The following is a 9,978-nucleotide window of genomic DNA, read 5'->3' as shown; positions in this document are numbered from 1 at the left end:
AATTCCCCGTCGTCTCACACTCGTCCCTGTGACAGATAGTTAAGTCTCTACGTTTCATCAGCAGTTAGCAGCACGGAAAATCACTATGTTTGTTTTACTCAGGCGTCAGTGGATGAAACCAAACACATAAAGCTGATTGGCTGGAAGCTTCTGGAATATCTTTAATAAGTTTTAACATTTTTAACTTTCACAGTTCAACATCATCATCCTCACTGTGACCTCGTCACATGTCCATGTTTGTCATGGACTTTCCACGTCCACATATGACGTCCAAGGTACCCTGGGTGTGTTGGTTGTTGACGTCCTGGGACGCCGTGTCAACTTCAGCCTGTTACATGCATTGTCTGTTTTCAAAATACACTTCTGTTTTCACAGGAAATGTACAGTTTGCATACAGTCTCTTTCAAAATAAAAGCACTACGTCAGTACAACACCACCAACTGATGTTTGTTTCCTTCAACAACACACACGTGGTTACGTTTAGCCAACACACACACACACAGACGTGGTTACGTTTAGCCAACACACACACGTGGTTACATTTAACCAACACACACACGTGGTTACGTTTAGCCAACACACACACACACACGTGGTTACGTTTAGCCAACACACACACACGGTTACGTTTAGCCAACACACACACGTGGTTCCATTTAGCCAACACACACACACACGTGGTTACATTTAGCCAACACACACACGTGGTTACATTTAGCCAACACACACACACACACATGGTTACGTTTAGCCAACACACACACATGGTTACGTTTAGCCAACACACACACATGTGGTTACGTTTAGCCAACACACACACATGGTTACATTTAGCCAACACACACACATGGTTACGTTTAGCCAACACACACACATGGTTACATTTAGCCAACACACACACATGTGGTTACGTTTAGCCAACACACACACATGGTTACGTTTAGCCAACACACACATGTGGTTACATTTAGCCAACACACACACACACACGTGGTTACATTTAGCCAACACACACACACACGTGGTTACGTTTAGCCAACACACACACGTGGTTACATTTAGCCAACACACACACACACACGTGGTTACATTTAGCCAACACACACACACAGGTGGTTACGTTTAGCCGACACACACAGGTGGTTACGTTTAGCCAACACACACACATGGTTACGTTTAGCCGACACACACGTGGTTACGTTTAGCCGACACACACACGTGGTTACGTTTAGCCAACACACACACACGTGGTTACGTTTAGCCGACACACACACGTGGTTACGTTTAGGTTTTTACTTAAAGCTATGGACTGAGCTACTGCTGCCCCGGATTTACTAAATCAGTGACTAAATATTTGAAACCTTTTGTCCTGTGAAAGCGAAACAAACTGTCACAAAACACCTGCAATAATAAATAACTTTCGCGTGGCCTAATCTTTTAGTCCTGCGTCTTCTTTATTGTACAATGGTGCCACACTGGGAGGACTCAGTGCTGCCCCCCTGTGGACACATACTGCACCTACAACATTAAGATATTAAAAAGAAGGATCCTTGTTAAGACGTGAGTCACGTTAGCTTCAGTTTTCTGAGTTGATGGACAATCTGAGAATAAATGTGTGTTTTATTTCAGAGCTATAAAGTTTCTATAGGAGTGTGTGTGTGTGTGTCTCCACATTAACACTGCCTCTTTTCCCTGAACTGAACAACAAACAGCCATGAAAAAGTAATTAAAAGGAGCTGAAGGAGTTTGCCTCCCTTTGATAAATGCTCGTCTGAGGAAGAAAAACACTCTTCATCACTGTCAGGAGAGGAGGAGGAGGAGAGGAAGGAGCAATGCTGGTTTTATCACTGCCAGGAGAGGAGGAGAAGAAGAAGAAAAGGTTTAGGAGATGAAAAAGTTAATTTTTGAAGAGAAAGAAATTGAGGAGACGGGATTATAAGGAGGAGGAGGAGGTTTTATGAGTGTGTAAAGACGAAGAGATGGAGGAGAAATACAAGTTTTATCAGTGCTGAGGGAGGATTAGGAGGAGAGAGGAGGAGAATAACAGGTTTTTATCACAGCGAAGAGAGGGTGGGAAGGAGACAGGCCAGAAACAGATTTAAAAAGTGTGATGAGAAAGATGACATCTGGAGGAAAAGTGGAGGAGGAGGAGGAGGAGGAGGGGAGTGAGTGGAAGAGGAAGATGATGAAAGGAAGTCAAGGAGAAGGAAATGTAAGATGATGGGAAGAGGAGATGAAGAATAAAAGAGGAGGATGAAGACAAGGAGGAGAAAAAGAAACATCTGAGGAGCAACAGGAGGAAAATGAACTTGAGAAGAAGAAGACAAGAGAGGAAGATGAGGAGGATGAAGAAGGGGAGGAATGACTTCGCCACCTCAGCTCCTCGGCAGATAATCGATCAGCTGATCAATCGTCCCGGTCGGAGCTGTGGACAGCACCGAGCCTGCTCATTGGTTAGCTGTCGTCCGCTGCCGGCCGGATGACCTCATCGACGGGCCGATGGACTGATCTATCGGGAGCCTGTCGGCCGATCAGCTGACGGCTGGATCGGGGATCGATTACTGGTCGCTCAGTTCCATCACTGTGATCAGGGATCAATGGACATGAAGCAGAAACAAAGATCAGAGAGACAGACACATGTTTGAGATCTGTGACTGACCACAGGTCAGACCACTGACACGCAACACATGGTAACTAGAATGTAACTAAGTACATTTACTCAAGCACAAAGTACAAATTCCAGGTAGGCAAGTCAAGTTATATCTATAGCACCTTTCATATCCCAGGTTACAACGTGCTAAATACGACTACAACAGTAACATTACAACAGGAGACAAAGCATCATGGCTGCCGCTGACACAAAAAATACGACCCCAGATCACAGAGCTGCAGATCCACACAGGACTGATATATTTTGTGCTGGAATATTTACTTGACAAATTACAAACACGGTAGACTCACATGGGATTGAGATCACAGATGTGCTCCACCATTATCACCTGGAGGTCCTCAGATGACACGCGTCCTGTGAGAACGATGCTTAAGGTTGTAAATGGTTCTGAGTTTAGCAGTGAGACACCCACCGATATCACTGCTAAATGGACTTCTAGGCTTCAAAGCATTTAAAGACGTCAAAGGATTACACGTCCGTCCCCCTCGCTAGTCGACACCAGAAATATTAGCCTGTGTTTTATTCGTGTACAAGGCCGCTTAACTGTCATGCAGCTGCCCGCCACTAGTGGGTGCTACAGAGCGGTCAGACAGCAGTCACTCTCCCTGCCGTAATGCTCCAGTAGACTGGAGCTTTAAACTGGAGAGACGTCCTCTCATAAACCAGCACAGTTTGATCTACAACATGACTTCAGCAGCAATGAATGTTTTTTGAGACGTTATATTATTTGTTAACTTCAAGAGTTGTTGTCAGATAATGTGCAGATTCACATTCATACTGCACGCAGCAACATGCCTCTTCATTATGATTTACATGTTGTTTTATTAACTCTAAAGTGAAGTGCATCATTTCTGTCAGATAGTCTGAAGGGTTCAATGTGCCCCACATTTCAGACGCACTGTATTTATTTCAGATGTTATTTTAGTGGTAAACTTTTGACTGAGTTGCCGTCATGTTGATTAAGGGCTTCAAAGGGCTCTGAATGCTCACAATATGTTTTGGGACAATATTTCAGATACTTAACAACTAGTCCATAGCCATTGGTATCTTTGTCACCTTCTACCTATGCCAGTCCTCAATGCCTATGTGCAGTTTCACATAGATTGACCACGTCAGTGAGTAGAAAAACGTGGGACAGACAGAATGACTGACTGACAGAATGACACACTGACAGTTTCTGTGATTATGTACAGCATACCATACCATGACTTAGTCATACCAAACATTAGAAAACACCAACATTGGTCCACAGGGGGAGCCACAGCGATCGGTCGCATTTTAGCCATTTTGAAGCATTTTTCTGTTGTTATAGCGCCACCCAGTTGCCAATTAGAGTTAAATTTCTCCAGTCACCTTGAGGCGTCCTGTTCTACATATCTACCAAGTTTAGTAAAAATCCATATGGCGGTTAGGCCTAGATAAGAAATGAGCTCTCTAGCGCCCCCATTTTGTTTGATGGGGTCAATAATGGAGGGGTCCCCTCAGATTATGTGTGGTCATATGCCTACAAAGTTGCGTGGTGATGGGTGAAACCCTTGAGATGTTATACACCTTTATGTGATGAGCCACGCCCTCCGCAATATTCATTGCCTTATAGAAGCTCAGTTTTAGTAAGTTTTCCAACTTTTGCCAAGAGGGAACTTTAGATATTGGTCCCTAGATTATGTTCACCCAGTTTCATGCAGATCGCTCAAACTTCCTAGGAAGAGATCCATTTGAAGTGTTTTTCAAAAAATTCAAAATGGCGGAAAATCTATATAAGCGGAAGTTATGGGTTCTTGAGGCAAATGTGTTCCTCATGAGGAGAGGCATCTCTGTGCAAAGTTTCATGTCTCTACCACATACGGGGCATGAGATATGCCCATTCAAAGTTTGACATTTCAGTCGGTTGCTATAGCGCCCCCCTTTGGCCAACTGAAAGATTGTTGTGTGTCATCATGTCATCACAGTCTACATTATAGAACGGTGTCAGTGATCGGCACATATGGGTGATGCTGTTCTGTGTGTTTCCATTTACTCACCTGTGACGTCTACACCGTGTCCCGTTCTGTCTTTGCGTCTTGAGGCTGTCTGACAGCAGCGAGGATCAGGAGCTGACCTCATCCTGGTGATGGGCACATCTGGGTGATGTCAGTATATGTTGGATGTGTTTCCAGTCACGTCTCCTACAGCTGCAGTGACGCCACAGATCGTCATGACCGTCACTCAGTCACAACTGAAACATCCTTTCCTTCAGCTCCTCCAGTCGTGCTGCAGTCCATCATTACACACTCATGACTGGTTCATGTGGAGCTTCGTTAAAACTCACAAAACTTTATTAACTTTGAATCTAGAGACGAAGCAGGTGTGAGTTCATCTGCTGTGTCGCACCAGTGACTTATCAAGAGGCTTGAACTCTGGAGCTGAGTGATGAAGCTGCGAGGTCTGCCATGTATTCAGAGCACACTACTGTGCGTGTGTGTGTGTGTGTGTGTGTGTGTGTGTGTGTGTTGTTTTTATTTGCACTCCAGTGTCTCCAGCGTGTTTGTTTGTCCTGTTTCCTCGTAATTGTGCGTTTTGTACGTGAATGTGAGGAGTGTGTGTTTGTATGTACTCTGTGTATGCGCCTGTGTGTGTGTGTGTGTGTGTGTGTGTGTGCATCTTATCAAGAGCTCATGAATTATTGAGTTCCATTTAGAACCCTTATCACTGTCCCCATGGCAACAAGCCCCATGGGGCGCACACACACACACACACACACACACACACACACACACACACACACAAACTATTACAATAATACGACATGCAATACAAACAAAAACAAGAACACACTCACAGTTGTTGTTGAGAAGCCTGGTGTGTGTGTGTGTTTGTGTGTGTGTGTGTGTGTGTGTGTGTGTGTGTGTGTGATGTTGTGCCGATGCCAAGGCTCCCAGTGGCCTCTGTTTGTCCTCAGTCCGAGCTGGACATAATGTTGGACTCATGCTTTATTCATGTTTTCTAACTCCTTGTGTGTGTGTGTGTGTGTGTGTGTGTGTGTGTGTGTGTGTGCGTGTGTGTGCGTGTGTGTGTGTGTGTGTGTGTGTGTGTGTGTGTGTGTGTGCGTGTGTGTGTGTGTGCTCCTGCTCTGTTTCGATGATCTAATGATGTTTCACGTGTCAGAGTGAACAGTTACAGGACTCCTGAGATGAGGGCGTCGTGCAGCTTCCTGTTGGGAGCAGGATCAGAGGAGCGGCGCCCTCTAGCAGGTCAACATGTGAAGTTCAGCTGCTTCAGGCTGCAGATAAACTTAAAACTGTTGCAGTGAATAATGTTGTTTATGGTGCTGGTAGGAGACACGCAGAGAGGCGTGCAGATACTTAAGCTGCTCAGGAGCTCACAGCTTTACATATGCTTCAATAATAAATGTGATTTTTTTTTTTTAACCCAACATACCACACTGTGGGAGGGAGGCATTTGTGTTGGTGAAGACTGTCAGTCATCACGTCATGGTAATCTTTAGTGCTGTGTCGCAGGCAACTGGTCCTGCTTGAGTTTCTTTAAATATTCTCTTATTCGATGGTTTTCATAAGCTACAGGTGCCACCGCTTGCAACAGAGCAAAGACGACTTCAACTGTACGGACGTCTTGCAGACCCAGGTGAAGGAGCTGACATGATGAACACGAGTCTTCACGGTGCATACACACTCTGTAAGAACATGTGCTGCTGTATTTCAACAAAGCAAAACAGAACTTAGCACCATTAGTTTTATTTTAAGCTGCTGTTCTGACATGCTAGCTTGGTGTTGGCATGTTAGCTTGTAGCGTGCTGCGGTGTGGACCAACAGTTAACACAAACACGCTGCCAGACTGTTTGCACTGCACGTGTGTGTGTGTGTAGTGTTGGTTTGCTCATGTGACTGTATTCACGGGCTGCAGCTGCAGCCTGTGAAATTGAATTTTTAGCCTGTTTGACACGTTAACGCTGTGACCATATTTTAGCTGTTTGAAAAGAGTGAAAACAGGTCTCAGATGTTCAGACCAAACATCAACCTGTTTGCAACTAGAATTCAATGTCAACTGGGATTCTACAAATAAAACTGATGCTAATAAATGGAGTGACGCCTGCGAGGTAGTTCAGACAGTCAGCTCCAACTGCACTGATTCACACACACGTCATACGTCACTCTCCATATGTCATCTACAAAACACACCCTCCTAATCTGGCGGTTTATTTAAGCTCCAAAATCTTCCAAGCTCTCCCTCCGCCTTGTTAATGCTGCTGCTCGCTCTGTCAGCCCCTCCTCCAATTATCACTCCCCAAAATCTCATGTAGATATATCTGCAGGCAGCGACAAGGCTGGACGCCAAACTCGAAATACATTCTGCTGTTGAAACAAACATTTAAGCATGAGTTGTCTGACTGAATTTGTTTATGAATTCATTTATAAATCTTAAAAAAAATAGACTAAATTAATTAAATGCGTTATTATCATCTACCATCTTATTTTCCATGACACTTGTTGTCCTCCATACAGTCAGAGTGTACCTGACTAAATGTATTCACACCACTGGGTATCAGCGGAGTAACAGTGAGGTAATGGCGACACTGAACACTTGCATGAACATGGACGACCAATCAGCTGAGGAATGAGCCAATGATTAATTAGCATGAATGATCAGCTGATGCAACTGTGACATCATCTCTCTGGCGGCTAAAACCAACATATCAGTATCTCCTCCTGTCAGACGCTGATGCGTGTGTGTGTGTGTGTGTGTGTGTGTGTGTGTGTGTGTGTCTCCTAATGTTTCAATCCAGTTCTTTATCCAGCCATCACTTCCTGTCATCACACACACTCTGTCCTCATTTTCTCCTCTTTAATTGTTCCATCTGATCTGACGCCGGCTCTTTGCTGAGCTCAGCAGCTTTCAGCACAAACACACCATCTTGTTTTAGTCACGTCAAGAGGACGTTGCTTTGACGTGACATTACTGGGGACTTTACCTGAACCATGAACGTAAACATTTACATCTCAACATAAAAGTCTTCACCTTCAAAAACAGCCCTTTGAAAAAGGAGGAACAGGCAAACTGTCCTCACTTTAACAGTGTCCTGAATGCGGTCCACACAAAGGCAGAAAGACAAATAAAACGCACACACACACACACACACACACACACACAGTGTAATGTTAATAAGAGATGCAGTCGGGTAGTTTTATAACTCCTCTTAAAAGAGATTTACTGAGGCACAGAGAGAATTAGAGATAGAATAACACAGTTATCTCCTTTATTTCCCTCTCCCCGAGTGTGTGTGTGTGTGTGTGTGTGTGTGTGTGCGTGTGTGTCTCAGACAGGAAATGCAATAAGATAAATCAATCAATCATGTTTATTCAGCAACATTTGTCAAACTGGAGCTCCTTAACGAGTGCATAAAAAACAATAAACTCAATTAAGAGATAAGGTTAAAACCAGAGAAGAAGAGCAAAACAAACATGAAAGCAATAATGTGAATTAAAATAAAAGGGGAACAAGGTGCGGAGAACAAACAGAAGAAGAAGAAAGGGTGAAAACAAAGCATTAATAAACAAAGCAGCAGATCCTGGGTGGAAGTTGAAGTTAAACAGAAGTGTTGAGCTTGCAGTTAAATTTTTCCTGGTTTCAGCAGATCTGCAGAGAGAGGATCCTGACAGCAGCCTCCTCATCACGATCTGTTCGGGGTCAGAGGAAACTCAGCTGACATACTAATGCTCTGTCAGCGCCCTCTGCAGTCTGCAGTCAGAACTACAGCCTATAAATATGAAGATCTTACAGTATTAAACTAGTAATGTCTGTAGGGTTCATCCTCTGGGGACTGTGACATTTAAATGACAGGATGAATTCAGATGCTGGTTGTTGGACTGTTTTGGTGCTGCTCAACTTATCTGCTGCTTGTGACACATTAACTGATCACCTGCAGAACTGGGTAGGCGTCACTGGGGATGCTCGAGACTGGTTTATGTCTTACATTCTCCATGTCAATTGGGAATGTCTCCTCCAGCCACGCTAATGGGCCCACTGGAGATCAACTGCACCTCGCCTGGAGAGTAGACGAGATCAGGCAGCTGCAGCAGGAGTTTCCCGACAGTTTCCAGCAGCCTTCAGTCTGTACAGGAAGTCACAGAAACACTCACATCCTGTCCCATTTATTAAAATATAATCAGACTCATATATCAGTTTGTTTTCAGTCTCCAGTTGTTTTAATTATGATAGATTGATTTATTAAAATGTTTTACAGGTGATCTGTAGTTTATGTTCATGGTTCATGAACTCTCCTGTAAATCAGCATCAGTTTGACCTGTCGCCATGGCAACAGACGCTAGATACACTGTGTATGACTGTAAGCTTCATATTTTATACAAGACAACCGCTTTCATTAAACATCAGTCAGATACAGTCAGAGCTTCACATCTGTACACGTTAGTTTGAGAATGACCACAAGTGTCTGTGATGTTAAATACCTCAATAACTAAAACAGTCCAATATTAATACACAGTCGACTCTGTATAGTTTATGATCAATGTGTTTGATCGTAAACCGTCAAATCAGACAAATCAAATCTAAATTTCTGAAATTCAGTTCAAATGAAAAGTTGATCTTAAATGTCCTCCTGTTGAGTCAATACCTAACACATTCAACAACATTCTTGAATGAGCCTATTATCACCTGTGGTGTTACTCAGGGGTCCGTCCTGGGCCCCTTACTGTTTACTTTATTTACGTTACCACTGGGTGAAGTGATCCAAAACTCCAATATTTCTTTTAATTTTTATGCAGACGACACACAAATCTATATATCTGTAAATCCATCAGACCACTCCTCAGTTCCCTCTCTAACAGACTGTCTTGCAGTCATAAGATGCTGGATGGCTTTTAACTTCCTAATGCTAAACAATGGCAAAACTGAAGTGATGGTGCTCGGACTGAAAACACACGAAGACAGTGTGAGTAAAATCAGTTTCCAGGGGTTTGCAGTGCATCCATGAGGCCAGAAATCTGGGAGTGCTCCTTGATTCAGATTTAAATATCTCTTAACATTTTAGGAGCATTACCAATTCAGCTTTTGTTCAGATGAGGAACGTTACCAAAGTTAGATCATTTCTTTCTTTTAGCAATGCACAAACTTTATGACGCCAACATTTCTGATCATATTCACTTATCTTTAAAGATCCAAAGAATAATTTGTTCCATGAATATGTACAAAGTATAAACATCAAACTAAAGAACAGACTTCTGTTGTCTATTCTGTCTCATTCCATTTCTTTTGTATCAATAGTTCAATTTGTGACTTTTCATAAAAGAAACACT

General features: G+C 43.3%; 1 long non-coding RNA gene across 1 annotated transcript in view; it reads left to right on the top strand.

Annotated features, from left to right (window-relative positions):
* The first annotated feature begins 1,189 nt into the window (after window positions 1–1,189).
* Window positions 1,190–9,978, top strand: part of LOC144461786 (uncharacterized) — a 213,663-nt gene continuing 204,874 nt past the window's right edge. Inside the window, exon 1 of the long non-coding RNA XR_013490419.1 lies at window positions 1,190–1,288. This is a non-coding gene — a long non-coding RNA (uncharacterized LOC144461786). The remainder of the gene's footprint in view (window positions 1,289–9,978) is intronic.

The sequence above is a fragment of the Epinephelus lanceolatus genome, chromosome 23 (assembly GCF_041903045.1).
Source record: "Epinephelus lanceolatus isolate andai-2023 chromosome 23, ASM4190304v1, whole genome shotgun sequence".
In the NCBI taxonomy this organism is placed as follows: Eukaryota; Metazoa; Chordata; class Actinopteri; order Perciformes; family Serranidae; genus Epinephelus; species Epinephelus lanceolatus.
This window is presented reverse-complemented; position numbering and strand designations above follow the sequence as displayed.